Raw genomic sequence first — 22102 nt, 5'->3', positions numbered from 1 at the left:
ATTTCCACTGAGATAATAGCGATAATATTATGTATTTTACTCTAAAATTTATAAAGTACTTTCACATACATTATCTCATTTGATCCTACCAGACAACTTGTGTATTAAGAAGTGCATTTATTACTCTGCCACTATATAGAAAACTGACCTTTCAGACACTAAGAGATTTTTATCAATACTGAACAGTTAGTAAATGTTGAAATCATGAAGGAAAATGCATAATGATGTTGACTGAATAAACAAGCTTTCAGAGTTCAATTTTCATGTTATTAAATTGAGTTCAACTTGAGTTAGACATGTAAAAGAGCAGCCTTCACCTTTCCAAACCATTTCCTACCCCAACTTTCCCATTTATGTCAATAACACTACATTTTTCAATCATTAAGTTTCATGGTTTTGAAACAATATATGAATTATTCTATTTCTATTTCTTCACCATCTGGCCAATCATCAAGTCCAGCCAGCAATTTGTTCTTTCTAGAGACTCAGTAACAAAGTTACCAGGAAGCAGATCTATGTCCAGCATTTAAAAAATTTAAATCTTAGGCATTAAAAAAAATGAACAATAAAATTTGTTGTTTGATTTCAGCCAATCCTCTCCACATTGTACTTGCTATATCTTTGATCCAGTAGTTTCATAGTTGGTTGGGAAAAAATCCAAGAGAATTAACTCCTCCATGGAATAGCTTAAGATCTATGCAGCTGGGAATTTATGAAAACTATATATTCAAGGGATGGAGCATTGAAAGAGGCATGAGGTCAATTATTTTCTAACATTTTATTTATGATGTAGTAAAACCTCATTAATTCGAATTAAATGCAGAAAGAGCAGCCTGAAATACAAACCTATATTGAAAATTTTAAGTTGTTTTAATTTTAAGTACACATAGCAAATAGTATGTAGCTAATATTGTTAGCAAGAAGAGATCCTAATGGCCTGACTTAATGAAATATAATAATTAACAAGCCATCCCTTTTCATTTAAATAGATGCTTTCAAAGGGCTTGGCAATGTGGGGTTGTTTTTTTTTTTACACCCTCCTTATAAAATCTTGTTTAGATTCTTCGTTTCCTCAATGAAGCTTTTAATTACAAATAATACAAAATAAAGAAATATTACTCAAAATTTTAAATCATGACAACTAATCTTTTCAAGTTAATAAATATGATTGGAGGCTTTTATTATGAATCCCAAAAGAGCAATAAAATGTCAGCAGAGATTAGCACCATTGTGGTTTCTACAAGCACCATGACATGATACTCACTATACTGCTGCAATTGTCTACTCAGATGTCTGCTTCCAATTCTGGACTATGAGCTTCCAGATGACCAGTACCTGGTGCAGTGCTCTGCATATAATAGTTAAGGGCACCTAAAAGTCTTTTCTATCACTGAGGTGCATATGATTCAATATGTTACATTTGTCTTCCCACCATTTCCCAAAGTTTTATCCATAGTTATCGAGATTTGGGGACTAGGCCAGAAGCAAAGCATAGAATAATGGAGATGTCAAGGTGGAGAGACAGGCAGGTCAGCATATTATTAAGACATCTGCTGGACTAATCCTTTCTTAAGTCTCAAGTGTATCCTAGAAGGGTAACATTGCTAAATAATTGAGTTGAGTAAATTGGGATCCATATCAAAATATTTGATCTAACACTTAAACCTATAGGAAAGAGCTTGTATGGCATTCACTCAAAAAAATGAAAGAGTTTAAAAATATGGTAATAAAGACCTTGAGTAGTGAGGACTGAAAAACAATGATTTGATAACTACATAAAAGGATAGCTGATATCGTGAAAGTTGATAGGTCCTTGAGGCAGAAGAGAAAGCTGGATATTGAACTTTAAGAGAATATCCATAGTAGGTCAACAGTGGAGATAAAGAACAATCTGAGACAGAACAAACGAGAGAATAAAATGGCACAGTCAAGAAAGCTGTAATTATATTTGCAAGACATCCTGGATTTACATGTTATATAATCTTGATTAAGGTTAAAGGGACAATGGCAGCATTCCAGCTCTCTTGGCACCATTTACAAGAAATGTCAATTTTCCAGAAACACTTAAATTGTTTCTTGTTTTGAATTGTTAAAAAACAATAGCAAACCTTTAGCAGATTTGATTGCTAATTAGCTCTGAGATATCTGAAAAATCACTGTGTTGGGTGGGGAAGCTCTAACTGTCAAGTAGTGGAAGGGCTTCTAAACTTGGTAGAGATCTCAGAATACAGTCAAACATCAGGCAGCCGGGAGAATATTCAACAAATAAAATAAAAACTCTGCTGCAGCTTTTCAACAGCCTACCCACCCCTTCCGCCAGTTAGAGCCTTGTTTGGATCCTAAAGCACTGCAGAGATTAAAAGTTACTAAGTAACATTACCTGATGTCTACATTCTCAATCTTCAGAAAAAGGGAAATGTTATATAGCTCTGATGCAAAATATAATTTAAGTTTCTGGGCCACTCTGAACTACATGAGATTTATGCATTTGAGGTAGATAATATTTTGCCAGTAGAAGATGAGTATGTGGTGCACAAGTCCACAAGAAGCAACCCGCTTTATTATGTAAACTTCTCTCAAGTTTGTTCATTCTTTCTGATAATTTTTCCAGGATGTCCTTATCTATATTATCATGTACCCATCAAGGCATCTGGGCCTAAAGCTTAAAAAACACTTGGCCAAGGATATCCTCATTTCCTATACTTTCTTCTAGGCATACTCTAACAGGTTACTGAAATGTTCCTTCTACCTTTGAACGTAGATAATTTTGATTGTTGAATTGTGATGCTAAGATACCAAGATTTAATTCAACTATATGGTGTCTTCTCCTACCATTTACATTTTAATTCCAGTCAACGATCTTCAAAGGATGAATCACAAATCAGAAGAGGGGAATGGTATAAGTCATTCTCAACTAAAGAAACAACTCTATACACATAACCTACTATTGGAAGGTCATGGATATCATCATTGTATAACAGGGGTAGAGTTTTAGTCTAGAACTCACATATGCTTTGTGGTTTCCCTACTCCAGTACCAAACTTGTCGTGAAGCTGGCCTTGGAAGAGGTGAGGGAAACACCATTTTAGCTCTCTCCATGGCTTGCCTGTACACTTGGATTTCCTGTATTCCTTGCTGTTAGTTGAAGTGTGGCTCAGCATGGCTGGCCAGGCTCCCTACCTTCATTACCATCACTCTCAGGCTTAGAGGTTTTTTCTATAACAACAGGCTAAAGAGTTTAGCAATTCTCTTTATTTCTCATAGTAATTCAACAAAACTCTTGGACCAAAATCTGTCCCTACAATCAACCTATATTTATTGAACTCTTATAATGATTATAATAAAATTCCAGATATTATTAGGTAATGGCAAACACTCCCTTCTTTTACCTAATTCATAATCAAGCTATAGTTATAGATAATACAAAATAGCATAGTCTCTGAGAATTCATCCCAGGAGAGGTGGAAAAAATGGCATAGATGATAGAGGCTTTGTTTATCCCTCTTGCGACCATATCAGAGTTGTGAAAGAAACATGGAGCAAACAGCAAGCAAAATCACCTGAGATCTAGATGAACAGAAAGAAGCATTATAACTAGGGAGATAAATAAGAAATCACCCTGCAATGGTAGAAGGTAGGAGTGGGCGAAGATGCGAGGCTGCCTGGTGCTGAGTGTCTGAGTGGGACAGAGACTGCGGCAGCCACAGCTGGCAGCCGCAGACATCTCTTAAAGAGGCCATATCTGTGACTGGACTTTAGCGGTGATGGTCTCACTGGCTGAGCACCAGTGCCCTGTTGGCTGCTCATAGAGCACCAGGGACTTACAAGGGGACACTGAGTTATCGAAGCAAGGGCTAGAGGTGAGGCTCGCTCCTGGACAGATGTGCTGGCTGTATCCATTGCTCCTCTGTTGAACCTTGCCCCCATCCCAGTGTGGGGACACAGCATCGCCATAGCTGAGACATCATCTAACTAGATAACAGAGGTCGCTTTGCCCAGAGGGTCCCTGAAACTCCGCCTCCCCCAACTCATGGCTCCACACAAGCCACATCCAAGTGTGTCTTGATGAGTCAGTTGCTCCTTGCTGAGCAGCACCAAACTCACACTGGTGGCAGCTGGTCTCGGTTTCTCATGTGTTTTTTATGGCAACTATAAGCACAGCATCTGCGGATTGCTTGCTGAATCTTAACAGGTGGCCCTGGAGGGGCACAGGCCGGAGCTAAGCTTGGCCTGTAGCTGAACCCTTCTCAAGACTGTGCCATTGAACACCTACTACACAAAGCCACGCTAATAAGACCAGGAAACATAAGAGCTTTTGCTTAATACATAGAAACAGACACAGAAAGGCAGTCAAAATGGGAAGACATAGAAGCAGAAACCATATAAGAGAACAGAACAAAGATCCAGGAATACTGGAGTCAAGCAATCTAACGAATGCAGAGTTCAAAACAATGGTTATAATAAAGATGCTCAGTGGACTTAGGAGAAGTATAGATGAACTCAGTGAGAACTTTAACAAAGAGATAAAAACCATAAAGATGAAAATGGAAATTATAAAAGGGAACCAGTCAGAAATTAAGAACATATTATCTGAGATAAAGAGTATACTAGAGGGAATCAACAGTGTGGATAAAGAGGATCAAACCACCAATATACAGGATGGGGAAGCCAAGGACACTCAATCAGAATGGCAAGAGAAAAGAAGCCAAGACTATAGTAATAATTTAAGGAGCTTATGGGACAAAATTAAATGTAAAAACATCCAGGTCATAGGAGTGCCTGAAGGGGAACAAGAAGTTGAAGAGCTGTTTGAATAAATAATGATGAAAAACCTCTCTAACCTAATGAAGGAAATAGACATACAACTCTAGGAAACTCAGAGAGTCCTAAAAAAGATGAACCCAAAGAGGCCCACACCAAGACACATTATAATTAAAATGCCAAAGGTTAAATACAAAGACTGCATCTTAAAAGCAGCAAGAGAAAAGCAGGTATTTACCTACAAGGGAGCACCCATAAGATTGGCAGCTACTTTCTCAAAAGAAACTATGTAGGACAGAAGGCTTGGCACAAAATATTCAAAGTGATGAAAACCCAGGATCTACAGCCAAGAATACTTTATCCAGCAAAGCTATCATTTAGAGTTGAAAGATAGATAAAGAGTTTCCCAGACAAAAAAGAAAAAAGAAAAAAGCTAAAGGAATTTATCAACACCAAGCATGTATTACAGTAAATGTTGGAGGAACTTCTCCAAGAAGAAAAAACACGTATCAAAAACAGAAATAAAGAATAGTAATAATGCATTCTTATCAACAAGTACCTCAAATGGAAAAGAATTAAGTGCTCTAACCAAAGATAGAGTGGCTGAACGGACAAAAAACAAGACCCCTACATATGCTGCCTACAAGAGACTTCCTTCAGATTGAAAAACACACATAACTCGCAAAGTGATCACTCCACTAAAACTAGTACCTCTCTCCCCTCTTACAAATTTATTAAAACAGTATTAACCATCTTCCCCATGCTACACACTACATCTCCATGTCTATTCTGACATAAGGAAAGTAGGTAATAATGTTGAAACAAATATGTAAGGGGGAAGAAGGGTACTAGATTTAGTGGTGTGATCACTTTGTCAGTTATATAGATCTCTAATCACTATGCTGTACAACTGAAACTAATATATTATTGTATACCAACTATAATTGAAAAAAAACTCATTGAACTGTACAATGTAAAAACGAGCAACTAATTGTCTGTTATACTTCAATAAAGCTGGAAAAAAAGAATTCATCCCAGGAAAATATAGATGTACACAAAGATGTCAATATAATAATGTTGATTGTAGCATTAATTATAATAAAATATTAAAAAGAGCCTAAATATTCAAAAGTATAAGACAGTTTAAATAGTGCTATATGTATATAATAATCAAACACTATTAAATTTATATTTTGCAGCATTCTTTGTAATATCTAAAGATTAAAAACAACCAAATGTCTACCAATAGGAGACTTGTTCATAAGAGACTAGTTAGATCAATTATAATACATCCATGCAATAGAGTAGACAAAGCTGCAAACATGAATAAAAAACCCTCTACATGTTGCCATGAAAAAGAAAATCTATAAGATAAGTTGTCAAATGAACAAAAAAGGTGCAGAATATCACCTTTAAAGGCTATATTTTGTGTTTTTTTTAATGGTATAGGATATAAAATTAAAATATATGTTCATATTTACTTGTGTTTGTATTTTTAAAAACTGTAAAAAGAAGCACCAAAAACCTAACAAAAATAGGTATGTGGGGTAGAGGAAAGGATTGATATCTGATTGAACAGAGGAACAGTGATAAGAAAAAAGACCTGTCACTCTATACCTTTTTATGTCATTTGATTTTAAATTATGGGACTCTTTTATATTCAAATATTTTTTCAAAAACCATGTTGTAGAAAAAATTAACAAACATGCTTATAAAACATTATAAGTGAAAAAGGCTAAAATAATCTAGAAATTATACCATCTTATAACAGAGTGTGTGTGTGTGTGTGTGTGTGTGTGTGTTTTCAGAAGACAAATAGTGGTAATATTGGGGCAGTGAGATTATAACCTTGGTGATTTTCTGGATTTTTAGGTTTTATAAATTGAACAATAATTACTTTTATAAATTGTAAAGAAAGTTAATGTTATTTTAAAAATAATCCCAGTTAGATAAGAAGGACATTATATAATGATAAAAGGGCTAATTCACAAGAGACATTAAAATATCAAATGTGTATGCACCCAATAACACAATATCAAAGTACATGAAGAAAAACATGATAGAACTGAAAAACAAAATCACAGCAAAGTTAGAGTTCCACATTCTTTGATTAATAGCAAATATAACAACTTGTCAGGAAATCAGTAATAATATAGAAGATATAATCAACACTATTCACAAACTTTGTCTATTTGACATTTATAGAGCACTCTACAAAATAAGAGCAGAATACAAATTATTTTTAAGTGAACATAAAATATTTACCAAAAATGAACCATATTCTGGAGAATGAAACAAATCTTAACAAATTAAACAGTACTGAAATTATATGAAGGAAGTTCACTGGAGTTCCAGTAAAGATAGTGGAGAAGGTAAACAATGTGCTTGCCTCCTTTCATGACAACATAAAAATCACGACTAAACTACAACTAAACAACAATAAAAGAACAAATATTACTGAGAATCGCCTGAAGTCTAGCCAGACAGAAGTTCTATAACTAAGGACATACAGAACATACAGAAGAAGCCATGTCAACACTGGTAGGAGACCAGTCAAAATGGCATAGAAGGTAGACACTGTGCACACCTCCTCTCATGACCATAGCAACATTATAACGAAACTCAGAGCAACCATCACTGGGAGTCACCTGAGGTCTGGCTGAACAGAAGTTTAACAACTAGGGACAAACATAAGAGGTCACCTTGAACCGGTAGGAGGGGTGGAGATACGAAATGCTCGGTCCCACAACCACGTGTGGTGATTGAGAATCAGGAGGGCTATCTTGGCTCCAGAGCCTTCTCCCCTACCCGAGGAACAAGTCACCCCAGCCCCACACCGGGCTTCCCAGCCCAGGGTCCCAGTGCCGGGAATAGAAGTCCCCATAATCTCTGGCTGTGGAAACTAGTGGAGTTTGTGGCTGAGTGAGACTGAGGGCTGCAGATATTAAAAATATCCCCTTAAAGGCCCACGCCCAGACTTACTCACTGATGGACTCACTCCCTCTAAGATCCAGTGCTGGGGCAGCCGTTCGAGAAGTGCCAGGGACATATGGGAAGACACTGAGTTGTTAGGCTTCAGGGAAAAGGCTAGAGGGGCAGCTTGTTCCTGGACAGAAGTGCTGGTAGTATCCATTGTTCCTTTGTTGAGCCCTGGTCCCTCCCAGTGAACAAATGGAGGAGCCACCATATCTGAGTTGTTATCAACCTGGATAACACAGGTCACTCCACCCAGGTGATTCCCTGAGACTCTGCTTCTCCCAACTTGAGGGCCCAACAAGCCACTTCCAGTAGTTTATTCCATACAAATGGCCTGTCTTGGCTTTTGCTGCAAACTTTACTAAAATCTCTCAAAGACTCACAAAATGCAAAGTAGGAACATCTGGCCTCAGTGTGCCTTGTATCTCTTGCAGAACAGCCACAAGACATGCACTAGTGGCAGCCAGCCGCAGTTCCAGGCTAGGTCTCTAGGGGCACCCATAAGCCTTGCATGGGTGGCAGCTATCTGCGGATAGCTTAGTCTTACAAATTGGTCCCAAAGGTGCACAGGCTGTGGCTGAAATTGGCCTACACCTGGGCCCCTCCCAGGAGGCCCTTGGGCTGGCACACTCAGTGGCATGCTTTGACCAGAGCCAGAGCACCACTCAGGGCTGCATCTGAGAAGGACACACCTGAAGGGCAGACTGGGAAGGTATCAGAACCCAGCTAAAGTGAATCCTGCTCTATAGAATCAATCCCTTACTGGCCAATCCTCACAACCAATCAGCACAATGGTCAATCTCTCCCATCGGCTTGAAAACACCAACCAAAGCTCAACTATAACAGGAGGGCATGCAAAGCTGCACAAGAGACACATCTGAGCACCTCATTCAGGTGACCATGGAAGACTGTGCCAATGGGCTCTATAGGACACCTACTACATAAAGCCACTGTGTTAAGACTGGGAGACTCAGGAATCCTACCTAATACATAGAAACAGACACAAGGAGGCAGCCAAAATTAAGAGATAAAGAAACATGTCCCACATGAAAGAAGAGAACACAGCTCCGGGAATAAAAAAAATAACTTGACAAATGGAGAAAAGCAATCTACCAGATGCAGAGTTCAAAACATTGGTTATAAGGCCGCTCCCTGAACTTAGGGGCAGAGTAGATGAAATCACTGAGAACTTGAACAAAGGGACAAAAAACAAAAAACATAAAAATGGAGATGGAAAACAATAGGGAACCAGTTGGAAATGAAGAATACAATATTTGAGATAAAGAGTAATTAGAGGGAATCAACAGAGAGGATGAAGTAGAGGATCAAATCGGCAATTTAGAAAATGGGGTAGCCAAGAACATCCAATGAGAACAGCAACAAGAAAAAAGAATCCAAAAGAATGAAAACAGTTTAAGAAGCCTCTGGGACATCAAGTGTAACAATATTCGCATCATGGGGGTACCAGAAGGAGAAGACAGAGAGCAAGACATTGAAAACCCATTCAAAGAAATAATGACAGAAAACTTCCCTAACCTGGTGACATACACTCCAGGAAGTTCAGAGAGTCCTAAATGAGATGAACCCAAAGAGGCTCACACCAAGACACATCATAATTTAAATGCCTACTGTTAAAGACAAAGAGAGAATCTTTAAAAAGCACCAAGAGAAAAGCAATTAGTTACCTATTAAAGGAGCTCCCATAAGACTGTCAGCCTCAACAAAAACGTTGCAGGCCAGAAGGGTCTGGCACAAAATATTCAAAGTGATGAAAAGCAAGGACCTACAACCAAGATTATTCAACTCAGCAAAGCTATCATATAGAATAGGACAGTTAAAGAGTTTCTCAGACAAGAAAAAGCTAAAGGAGTTCATCGCCACCAAGCCAGTATTATAGGAAATTTGGAGAAATTAAGAAGGAGAAGAGGAATAAGAAATAGGTAAAAATATGAATAATAAAATGGCGGTAACTACATATCTGTCAATAATTACTTTAAGTGTAAGTGGATTAAATGCTCCAATCAAAAGATAAGGTGGCCGAATGGATAAGAAAACAAGACCCTTACATATCCTGCCTACAAGAGACTCACTTCAGATTGAAAGACACACACAGACTGAAAGTAAAAGAATGGAAAAACATATTTTATAAAAATTGAAAAAAAAAAGCAAAAACTAGGGTAGCAATACTTATAACAGACAAAATAGACTTTAAAACAAATTCTATAACAACAGACAAGGAAGGACCCAGTAATCCCACTTCTGGTTATTTATCTAAGGATGTCCAGACACTAATTTGAAAAATATATATATACATTGGTATGTTTATTGCAGCATTATTTATGAGAGAGAGAGAGAGAGAAAGAGATCCAGAGAGAGAGAGAGAGAGATCCAGAGAGATGAGTGTAATGGGACTTCATTGGTAAATAAATCACAAATCAAAATTGATTTCAGACTTTCAAAAACAAATACATTCCTCTACACTTATCTCATCAGTCAGCAGCACTTACAAGTAGTGTGATAAAATGTTCTATCTCCTCATTTTTCTGGGAAAGTAAGAGGGTTGTCTCCAGCCCTTTCATAGGACTGCTAACTTAGTAGATAAATAATATCTAGAAGAACTGGTGCCCAGACTACCCTCTTGAGCCTACATTCATAATTATCAAACAAATAAGATGTTTTGGAACTTATTTTCTTGAATGCATAGTTGGTCTAATAATTTTACCTTTTTATTGCACACCTAGTATGAACCAGATTGTGGCTTCTTTCACTTAGAATATTTAATAAAATAATATAATCTTAATATTAACAGAATTTTAGATATTCTAACAATAGAAGAATTCTCTCTATTGTATCCCTGACAAATGCAGCTATCAAACTTGTGATGACAACTCCACTGTTTGACATCCACTTGTCAAGAAAACTTGTTAGGAACTAGCTCATGTTACTTCCGCCCTGTTGGTTTTAGTTCCACCCCAGGCAGCTAGAATCATTGCCTTCATTCTGTAATGCACTCAACCTTGCTTGCTCATTCTTCCTTCCTTGCCAAAGGGTATTTTTTAGACCAGATACTACCATGGACCATACAAAACTCAGTTTGTCAATCCGTACAATTAGAATAATCACAGGGAGTGAGTAAAGATGAATGAGGTAATATCTAATTATCCCTGAAAGAAATTATGAATCCATTAGAAGAAAGGTGCTTCGCCAAACCGATGTAATATTATATGTGATTAAAGTCAATCTTTAGGTTGAATCCAGGCATTGGAGATTATTATTAACAAAGGAAAATTCCACTGAGATTAGGAAAACTTCTTATTCTTTTTTCTAATACTTCTCATCTCATCAGTCATCTGTTAGAATCATGTTTCTTTACTTGGAATTTTCATGATTTGCTCTCTAGTGCATAATTCAATTTGCTAAGGATTCATTAAGACTCTATTATCATTTCAACATAGATGACCTTAACACTAGATGAAAATCAAGGTTCTTCAGAAACTGTTATGCCAATTCTCGGTAATATATATATTTTTTTTAACTTTTGGGGACATGATGAAGATTTTTGGAGATAATCTCATAAAGAATACATTTTCCAATCTATGTTTAATTTTTGAGAAACCAGAGGCGAAGTTTTTAGTATCGGTTGACTCTGGGATTCGGTAATATCGTTAAGAATTAAGGTTAATTTTACAATTGGTTCTGCCATCCTCAGGGAGACAGATGGCCATAACATACCTGAGAATTATATCAAGATGTGACTATATTCGGAGAAGCCATAGAGGTTATTTTTTCCTGTAGTTCTCTCTTAAGAACAAAGAAACTTTTCCCAAAATTTCCCAGTAAGTTCCACATTATAGCTCATTAACCAGAATAAATTATTTTCCCATGCTTGAACCAGTTAAAAGCCAGAAAAATGGAATCACCTTAGATCAATCATGTCCTCTTCTGAAGAACAAAGTAAGGTTATCTTTCTTCCAACTCCATTCCTGGAAGAAATTAAATATTTGATAATGGATTAGCAAGCAATAGTGTTTACTTCAAGAGTCTGATCATTTATAGGTATTGAATGTGATGAGTCAAAGGGGGAGAGTTGAGATTTTGGGGAGATTGTGCATCCTGAAAACCTGATATATTTCAGTCTAGCAAAGCATAGAAATTCAGTTCTGTTCCCCTGGACCTAACTAGAACTTGGCTAGGTGCCAGTTATGTAGGTATTATATTCATTTATTCAACAGGTCTCTATTAAATGTTTGCTGTAGAGAGGTTCTGGTCAAGATGGTGGGCTAGGTAAAAGCAGGGTTCACCTCCTTCCATGACCGCATTAAAATTACAACCAAATTATAAAAGAACTTGGAGAACCACCTGAAGTCTAGCTAATCATAACACATAAATCTGAGGATATGTAGAAAAATCACATTGAGACCAGTAGGAGGGTAGAGATGTAAAGCAGACTGGTACCGCACCCACAAGTGTCAGTTGAGCAGTAAGAGGGAGAGTGTGGCTGCAGAGCCCCCATGAAGGAACAATGGGCCCTGGCCCCACACAAGGGCTCCCCAGCCCAGGGTTCCAGTCCTGGGAAAAAGAGTTCCCACAAAATTTGACTTTTAAAACCAGTGGGGACTCTGGCCATCTGGATGGGATAGAAGGAACCTGAAAACTCAAATGTCCCTTTGAAGGGCCCACACACAGACTCACTTGCTCACAGATACTCACGCTGGGCTCTGACGGAGTTTCAGTGGCTTGGGAGGTGCAAGAGACATACTGGGAGAGACTGAGTTGTGTGGTGCAAAGGTAAGGGTTGGAGGGATGGCCGCCATTCCTCCTTTGTTGCTCCCCCGCTATGGGGCAGTCTGCAGATGGGTGGCATCTTGCCTGTGGTGAACCCTCTCTCCGTGTGGCCAATTCTGAAGCTGCATTGGCCCGGTGAGATAGGCCTGCTCCACCCTGTGCCTTTCCTGGGCCATACATTTATTCACAGGCAGCAGCCCTCAGCTCAAACGGCCTGTGAATGACCTGTGAGTTTTGGGGAACTTTTGATGGCAAGCCACACCAGAGCCAGCCTGAACTGTAGTACCTCTTGGGTGAATTGCAGGGGTCTGAGGGCCTGATGCAGACAGCAATTGCCCTTGCTGCAATCTGAGACTTTTACAGGAAGCTGCAGATTCAGCACTGGCATGAAACTGGAGTCTGCACTGGCCAGGAGAAATTCACTCACTTTACCCTGGTGACTCCCTGGGTTCCCACCTCACCCAACTCTCATACCACGTAAAAGCTCTACCAGCTGCAGAGTCATATGGGCATCTGGCAGGCAGCTCCAGGCCTTGAGGTACACTGGTCCTTTTGCTAAGCTGCCCCAGGCCTGGTACTGGGGGAACTGACCTCAGTTTGCAGTGTGGTCTCTCCCACATGCCTCCAGATCCAGCATAGGCAGCAACCATTCACAGATCACTTTTTAGGTCTTACCAGGTAGCCTCGAACAATCAAAGGAAGCAGATGACCTTTGCCTACAGGGGGCTCCTCCCAAGGGGCCCTAGAACCAAAACAACCAAAATCTGGCATCAGACCACAACAGAGGACCAGCTGACTAGCCCAATAAGTGGTATACCCAAAAGGTGGTCTCAACAAGTACACGAAACTGCTGGGGAAAATATCACTCCATGGGGTCAGCCCTCACACAGCAGCTCAAACCCTATGGGTATGGCCAGTCCCCATAGCCAGTCAGCCCAAGAGTCAATCCTATCCACTGACAGGCTAACAGCAATCAAGGCTTAGCTAAAGCAGAAGAACTCACATGACACACAAGGAACACGACCAGAACTCCCAGCACAGGTCATCAGGGAGACTGTACCAGTAAACCACACAGGACACCTACTACATAAGGCCACCTGGCAAAGGTATGGAGACATAATAAATCTTCCTAATGCATAGAAATGAACACAGAAAGGCAACTAAAATGAGAAAACAAAGAAACATGACACAAATGAAATAACAAGAAAAAAACTCCAGAAAAAAAAAAACTAAACAAAAAGGAGGCAAGCAACCTGCCAAAGATGCAGTTCAAATCACTGGTTACAAGGATGCTCAATGAATTTAGGGAGAGAATTTAGTGATGATCTCAGTGAGGACATCAACAGAGATAGAGATAGTATTATAAAAAAGACATAGAAACCATAAAAAAGAACGAGTCAAAAAGGAAGAATATAATAACCAAAATGAAGAATACACTAGATGGAATCAACAGTAGTTTAGATGAAGCAGAGGACTGAATCAGCAAGTTGGAAGGCAAGGTAGAAAACACCCAATCAGAACAGTAAAAAGAATAAGAATGAAAAAAAGAAAATTTTAAGAGACCTGTGGTAGAACATCAAATGTACCAACATCTCCATCATATGGATATCAGAAGGAGAAGAAAGAGAGCAAGGGATTGAGAATATATTTGAAGAAATAGTGACAGAAAACTTCCCTAACCTGGTGAAGGAAATAGATATACAAGTCCAGGAGGTAAAAAGAGTCCCAAACAAGAGGAACTCAAACATACCCACACCAAGACATATCATCATTAAAATGCCAAAAGATAGAGACAAAGAGAGAATCCTAAAAGCAGCAAGAGAAAGGCAGCTAGTTGCTTACGAGGGTACTCCCATAAGAATGTCAGCTGATTTTTAAACAGAAACTTTTCAGGCCAGAAAGATTGGCACATAATATTCGAAGTGGTGAAAAACAAGAACCTAAAACCAAGACTGCTCTATCTAACAAGGCTATCAATTAAAACTGAAGGTGAGATAAAGAGCTTCTTAGACAGGAAAAAGCTAAAAGAATTCACCACCAACAAGCCAGAATTACAAGAAATGTTAAGAGTATTTCTGTAAAGAAAAAAACATAATACAATTAATAAAATGGCAATTACTATGTAACTATCAATAATCACTTTAAATGTAAATGGATTAAATGCTCCAATCAAAAGATAGGATAACTGAGTAGATAAGAAAACAAGACCCATACATATGCTGTCTACAAGAGACTCACTTCAGATCAAATGACACAGACAGAACGAAAGGGATAGAAAAAGACATTTCATGCAAATGGAAATAAAAAAGAAGCTGTGGTAGCAATACTTACATCAAAAAAAATAGACTTTAAAACAAAGGCTATAATAAGAGACAAGGGCATTACATAATGATAAAGGGATCAATACAACAAGAGAAGATAACCCTAGCAAACATACACACCCAACATAGGAGCACCTGCATAAATAAAGCAATTATTGACCTACATAAGGGGAGAGATTGACAGTAATACACTCATAGTAGGAGAATTTAACACCCCATTGACACCAATGAACAGATATTCCAGACCGAAAATCGATAAGGAAACAATAACCTTAAATGACAAACTAGACTAGATGGATTTAAATGATATTTCCAGAGTGTTTCACCCCAAAGCAGCAGAGTATACATTCTTCTCAAGTGCACATGGAATATTTTCCAGGACAGACCACATCATAGGCCACAAAACAAAACTCAATAAATTTAAGAAGATTGAAATCATAGTGTCTTCTCCAACCACAATGGTATGTGACTAGAAATCAACTACAAGAAAAAAAAACTGGAGAATATACAAACACATGTAAGCTAAACAACATGGTACTAAACAACGAATGGGTTAATAATGAGATCAAGGAAGAAATCAAAAGATACTTTGATACAAATGAGAGTGAAAACACAATGACTCAAAATCTATGGGACACAACAAAAACAGTCCTAAGAGGGAAATTCATACCAATAGAGTCCTACCTCAAGAAACAAGAAAACTCTCAAACACTCTAACCCTACACTTAAAAGAACAAGAAAAAGAACAGCAAACAAAACCAAAAGTGAATAGAAGTCAGGAAATAATAAAGATCAAAGTGGAAATGAATGAAATAAAGTCTAGAGAAACAATACAAAAGAATAATGAAACCAAGAATTTGTTCTTTGAAAGGATAAACAAAATTGATTAACCTTTAACCAGACTCATCAAGAAAAAAAAGAGAGAGGACCCAAATAAATAAAATCAAAAATGAAAGAAGAGAAGTAACGACAGACTTCACAGAAATACAAAGGATTATAAGAAAATACTATGAGCAATTACATGCCAACAAACTAGACAATCTGGAAGAAATGGATACATTCCTGAGAATATACAATCTCCCAAAACTGAGTCAAAAGAGAATCTGAACTGCCCAATTACCACCAATGAAATTAAATTGGTAATCAAAAACTTCCAAAAAGCAAAAGTCCAGGACTGAATGGCTTCATAGGTGAATTTTACCAAAAATTCAAAGAATTAACACTTATTCTTCTCAGACTATTCCAAAAAAATTAAATAGGAGAGAAAGCTTCGTAACTTTTTTATGAAGCCGTTACCCTGATTATAAAACCAAAGATAAACAGTACAAAAAAAGAAAACTATAGGCCAATATCCCTGATGAACAATGATGTAAAAATCCTCAACAAAATATTAGCAAATCAAATTTACCAATACCTTAAAAATATCATACACCATAATCAAGTTCAATTTATTCCTGGTATATGAGGTTGGTTTAATATCTACATATCAATTAATGTGATACACCACATTAATAAATTGAAAGATAAAAATCATATAATCATATCATTAGATACAGGAAAAGCATTAAACAATATCCAGTGTCCATTTATGATAGAAACTCTCAGCAAAGTGAGAATACAGAGAACATACCTCAACATAATAAAGACCACATATGACAAACCTACAGTTAATATACTCAATAGGGAAAGGCTAAAAGAGTTTTCCTTAAGATCAGGAACAAGACAAAGATGCCTACTTTCACATCTGTTCAACATTGTATTGGAAGTCCTAGCTACAGCAATTATACAAGAAAAAGACATAAAAGGCATCAAAATTAGAAATGAAAAAGTAAAACTGTCATTATTTGTAGATGACATAATACCACATATAGAGGACTCTAAAGATTCTAACCATTAGAACTGATCAAAGAATACAGTAAAGGAACATACAAAATTGATATTCAGAAGTCAGTTGCATTTTTATACACCCATGATGAACTATCAGAAAGAGAAATTAAGAAAACAATTCCATTAACAATAGCATCAAAAACAATAAAATACCTAGGAATCAAATTGATCAAGAAGATAAAAGACCCTATTCTTGGAAAATTATAAGTCGTCAAACAAAGAAATTGAAGAAGATACAAATAAATGGAAGCATATACCATGCTCATGGGTAGGAAGAGTCAACATTGTTAAAATGGCCATACTACCCAAAGCAATCTATAGATTCAAGGCAATCCCTATCAAAATACAAATGGCATTTTTCACAGAACTAGAACAAATAATTCAAAAATTTATATGGAGCCATAAAAGATCCTGAATAGCCATGGCAATCTTGAGAAAAAAGAACAAAGTTGGAGTTATCGCACTATCCGATATCAAACTATACCACAAGGCTATAGTAATTAAAACAGGATGGTACTGGCATAAAAACAGACACATAGATCAATGGAACAGAATAGAGAGCCCAGAAATATATCGACGCCTATATAATCATTTAATCTATGAGAAAGGAAGCACGAATATACAATGGGGTAAAGATGGTCTCTTCAACAAGTGGTGTTGGGAAAATTGGAAAAAAATGAAACTAGACTACCTTCTTACAACATATATAAGAATAAATTCAAAATGGATTAAAGACTTAAATGTAAGACCTGAAACCATAAAACTTCTAGAAGAAAACATAGAGAATAAACTCTCTGATATTGCTATTAGTAATTTTATTCTGATATATCTCATCTCGTAGGACAAGGGAAACAAAAGAAAAAAAAACAAATTGGACTACATCAAACTAAAAAGTTTTTGTATAGCAAAGGAAACCATCAACAAAATGAAAAGACTACCTACTGAATGGAAAAAGATATTTGCCTATGATACATCTGACAAGGGGTTAATATATAAAATGTATAAAAAACTCATACAAATCAACAAAAAAAATCCAATTTAAAAATGGGCAGAAGACTTGAACAGGTATTTCTCCAAAGATGACATACAGATCGTCAATAGACATATGAAAAGATACTCAAGGTCACTAATCATCAGAGAAATGCAAATTTTAACTACAATGACATATCACCTCACACCTGTCAGATTGGCTATTATCAATAAATCAAAAACAACAAATGTTGGCAAGTATGTGAAGAAAATCTGACCTCGTACACTGTTGGTGGGATTGCAAATTGGTACAGCCACTGTAGAAACAGTTTGGAGTTTACTCAAAACATTAAAAATGGAACTACCTTTTGACCCAGCAATTGCACTTCTGGGTATTTATCCAAAGAAAAACAAAACACTATTTGGTAAAGATATATGCATCCCTATGTTCATGGCAGCGCTATTTACAATAGCCAAGATATGGAAGCAATCTAAGTTCCCATCAATAGACAATTGGATGAAGAAGTTATGGTACATATATACAAAGGAAATAAACATACAGGCCCAGGAACTGCAGAGAGTCCCAAATAAGCTGAACCCAAAGTGGCCCACACCAAGACCCACAATCATTGAAATGCCAAAGGTTAAAGACAAAGAGAGAATCTTAAAATCACCAAGAGAAAGGCAGTTAGTTATCAACAAGAGAGCTCCCAGAAGACTGTCAGCTGATTTCTCAACAGAAACTTTGCAGGCCAGAAGAGCTTGGCAGGAAACATTCAAATTGATGAAAAGCAAGGACCTGCAACCAAGATTGATAAAAAACAAGGATCTATAATTAAGATTACTCTACCCAGCAGAGCTATCATTTAGAATGGAAGGACAGATAAAGAACTTCCCTGGTAAGAAAAAGCTAAAGGAGTTCATCACCACTAAGCCAGCATTACATGGAATGTTAGAGGGACTTCTTTAAGAAGAATAAGGAAAAAGCAAAAGAAAAGATAAAAAGTATGAATAATAAAATGGCAATTACTTTAAATGTAAATGGATTAAATGCTCCAATCAAAAGATAGGGTGGCTGAATGGATAAAAAAACAAGACCCTTACATATACTGCCTATGAGAGACTCACTTCAGATCAAAAGACACACACATATTGATAGTAAAGGGATGGAAAAAAAATATTTTCTAAAAATCAAAACAAACAAAAAAAGCTGGGTTAGCAATACTTACACCAGACAAAATAGACTTTAAAACAAAGGCAATAATAAGAGACAAAGAAGGACCCAGTAATCCCACTTCTGGGAATTTATTTGAAGAAACTCCGAAACACTACTTTGAAGGGACAGGTGAATCCATATGTTCATTGCAGCATTTACAATAACTAAGATATGGAGGCCATCTGGGTGTCCATCAATAGATGAATGGACAAAGAGCTGATACATATATACAATGGAATATTTCTCAGCCATAAAAATAATGAAATTATGCCATCTACAATAACATTGTTGGGCCTAGAGGGTATCGTGCTGAGTGGAGTAAGTCAGACAGAGAAAGACAAATGCCATATGTGGAATCTAGAGAACAGGATAAACAAACAAACAACAGAAACAAGCTCATAGATACAGAGAGCATTTTGATGGTCATCAGATTAGAGTTGGAGGGATCATTGAATGGGGGAGGAGGTTAAGTACAAATTGGTAGTTACAAAATAGTCATTGAAATATAGAGTATAACATGGGGAATATTGTCAGTAGTATTGTAATAGCTATGTATGATGTCAGATGGGTACTGGATTTATCAGGATGATCACTTCATAAGTTATATAAATGTCTAAGCACTGGGTTGCACACTGGAATTAATATAATATTGTATGTAAACTATAACTGAAAAAATAAAAATTAAAAAAAAATAAATAATAAAAATAGGTTGATAAACAATGCTAAATAGAAATAACAGGTCAATAAACAATATGTATAATGTAATCCCATTTTGATGAATATATTCATGTATATAAAGAAAGAAAGCATAAAAGGCTATACACATGAGTGTTAAGAGTGGGTCAATTCAGCATGGTATGATCATGGATAATTTTTTATTGATTTTATTTTTGCTAAATGATATTTTTAAATTTCATATAACTCAAATGAAATAGTCACTTTAGAAAAAAAGAACAATTTAAATTTATTTATACTGAAATGTTATTGATTTCTCAGATCCACTTTCCTTTAAACAGTTGAAATTCAGGCAGCGTAAGAAGAGAAGCATTGGATGCCTGGACAGCAGAAGAGATAAAAAAAGAGAAAAGAATCTGTAGATAAAAGAGAAGTCAAGAAGGGCTCACTTCATTTATTCTTTCATTTTCCTCAAGGCTGATCCTGCTGGACTGACAGGTTTAGAGTTAATCTCACATGTTTTGCAAACAAATCATGCCCCCAAGAAGACATATACAGTTTGGAGGAGAGATTTCTAGATTTCTAGCCCCTTTTCTTCTTTGTTTAAAAAATTCTTCTGGCTACTCTCCTGAGTACCTATCTGAGACACTCTTAAAATCTGAAAGAAGGCAATAGTTGTGCAACATGGAGTGCTTATTTATATATAATGCTATCAGCACTTCCTGCTTAAAACAGGAAGGAAGAAAAGGACTGATAGTTTACCCAAAATGAGTAAAATGAAGAGGACTTTTTATCTTAGGAACAAAAAGACAGACTCTTACAGCTACCATTTTGACTGTTCCTAAAGACTGCTTATTTATTTGTTTCTTGTTTAAATAATATTGGACTAAAGGCAGCCTGGAGATTGAATAGTCATCAGATCCAAGAATGTGCTTCATTTAGAAATCAAAGTAGGCATTAGAACCATTTCTTTATGCAAAAGAGAAAGTTCAATATTCTTTAATAAGAACATTTCATAACAAACACTAAGGTAATAACAAATAATAATCTCAGAATTTTATAATGTATTCCCATTTTCAAAGTGCTTTCCCAGATCTCATTTGGTCAACAATGAGAAACTAAAAAAAAATAGTTCAGGCTGTATGCTAATAAATGTGACAAAAGTGATCAGTTTCAGTGCCTGAACACCAGATAAACATTTATTTCTCAACTTATTAAGTGTATTTTCTTTGTATAAGAAAAATGTTCAACCAACCAGTAATCATAAATGTGTCCCGTTTTAACAACTTTGCCCACAATTATTCTCTATGGGTGAGAAATAAATTATTAGATACAACTTCATGGAACCAAACGCAATCTGTACACTGCCAAAGTGAATTTGAGGCCAGTCTATATAAGTGTGTTCCAAGTCAAAAATCATGAAATTAAACAAACTAAGCCCTTTGTTCCATAACCACATCTATTATACTTCTAGGGATCCAGCTTAGCCTAAAAGACACATACCATCTTTTGTGTTCTCTGAATAACAGGAAAAAAGTCTTCATTTTTGTTAGTTTGTTTTAGTCAAGGTCAAAGCTTTAACCAGCCAGTCTAGGCACCAGCCATCCAGTGGTCAGGGGCATCTGGACAGAACAGGGATACACATATTTATGAGATAATCAATATCAAATAAAGCACTCTGATTATCTGTAAGCAAAAGTAAAAGAAAAAAAAACACCCAAAAAAAAGTGTAAATTGGAAAAGCTTTGGAAATATCATTAAAAAAAAAATCAAGGTTTTATTTTGTATTCAAATTTGTTCCCAATATTGCCTGAGGGCTCACTTGTACAAACCACCAACCCATCAAACTAGCAAGGCTAAGATATAGCAAAGTTTTTAATGCTCCAAAACATAAGTCATTCTTTGAGACAGTATCTATTTCCTGGTTGGTAACTTAAAAATATAAATAAATCTGAGTAAGCAAAGCCATAGTGTGAATAAAAGTAAAGCTGTATTTATTGGAAACATAATTTGTGCCAGGCACTATTGCATTTAAGCCTCATAATAACCCCATAAAGTAGTGTAATTGTTGTCCCTATTTACAGACCAGGAATATAAGGAGCCAAGAGGTTAGATAACTTGTCCAAGATTACAACTAGTAAATGGTGGAACCAAGGTTCAGCCCAAATCTGTCTACCTCCAGAGTTTATACAACTAACCACTAGTGCATACAACTTTTCAGTGTAGTTTCCTCTGCTACCCTCTACTCCTTTTAGGGGAAGGAATGCTGAAAAGAAAAGGGGGAGCTGAAGACATTAAAAACATGCTTTATTTCTTTCAAATTTATACTCCCATCTACTTCTGCTTGTATTTTTTTTTAAGTAAGGGTATCTCAGTAAGAAAGGTGAAGCTAGGTTATAGGCTAGACCCCAAAATCAAATGTTTAAGTCAGTTTCCCCTCTTGGCTAGATAGTTGATTGGTCCCTGCTGAGATAAAGAAAACATGTCAAAAACAGCTTCTGAGCACGTATCT

The 22102-nt window shown here is 36.6% G+C and overlaps 1 long non-coding RNA gene across 1 annotated transcript; it reads right to left on the bottom strand.

Annotated features, from left to right (window-relative positions):
* Nucleotides 1-11656: 11656 nt before the first annotated feature.
* Nucleotides 11657-21201, bottom strand: LOC112483205. Its single transcript, XR_003047536.1, has 3 exons — nt 21094-21201; nt 13114-13264; nt 11657-11720 (listed from the first exon to the last, which is right to left on the bottom strand). It is a non-coding gene; the product is annotated as an uncharacterized LOC112483205 (long non-coding RNA).
* Nucleotides 21202-22102: the final 901 nt, after the last annotated feature.

The sequence above is a fragment of the Pteropus alecto genome, unplaced genomic scaffold, assembly GCF_000325575.1.
Source record: "Pteropus alecto unplaced genomic scaffold, ASM32557v1 scaffold126, whole genome shotgun sequence".
NCBI lineage: Eukaryota > Metazoa > Chordata > Mammalia > Chiroptera > Pteropodidae > Pteropus > Pteropus alecto.
Note: the sequence above shows the minus strand (reverse complement) of the source record. Positions and strands in the feature narration are given on the sequence as shown.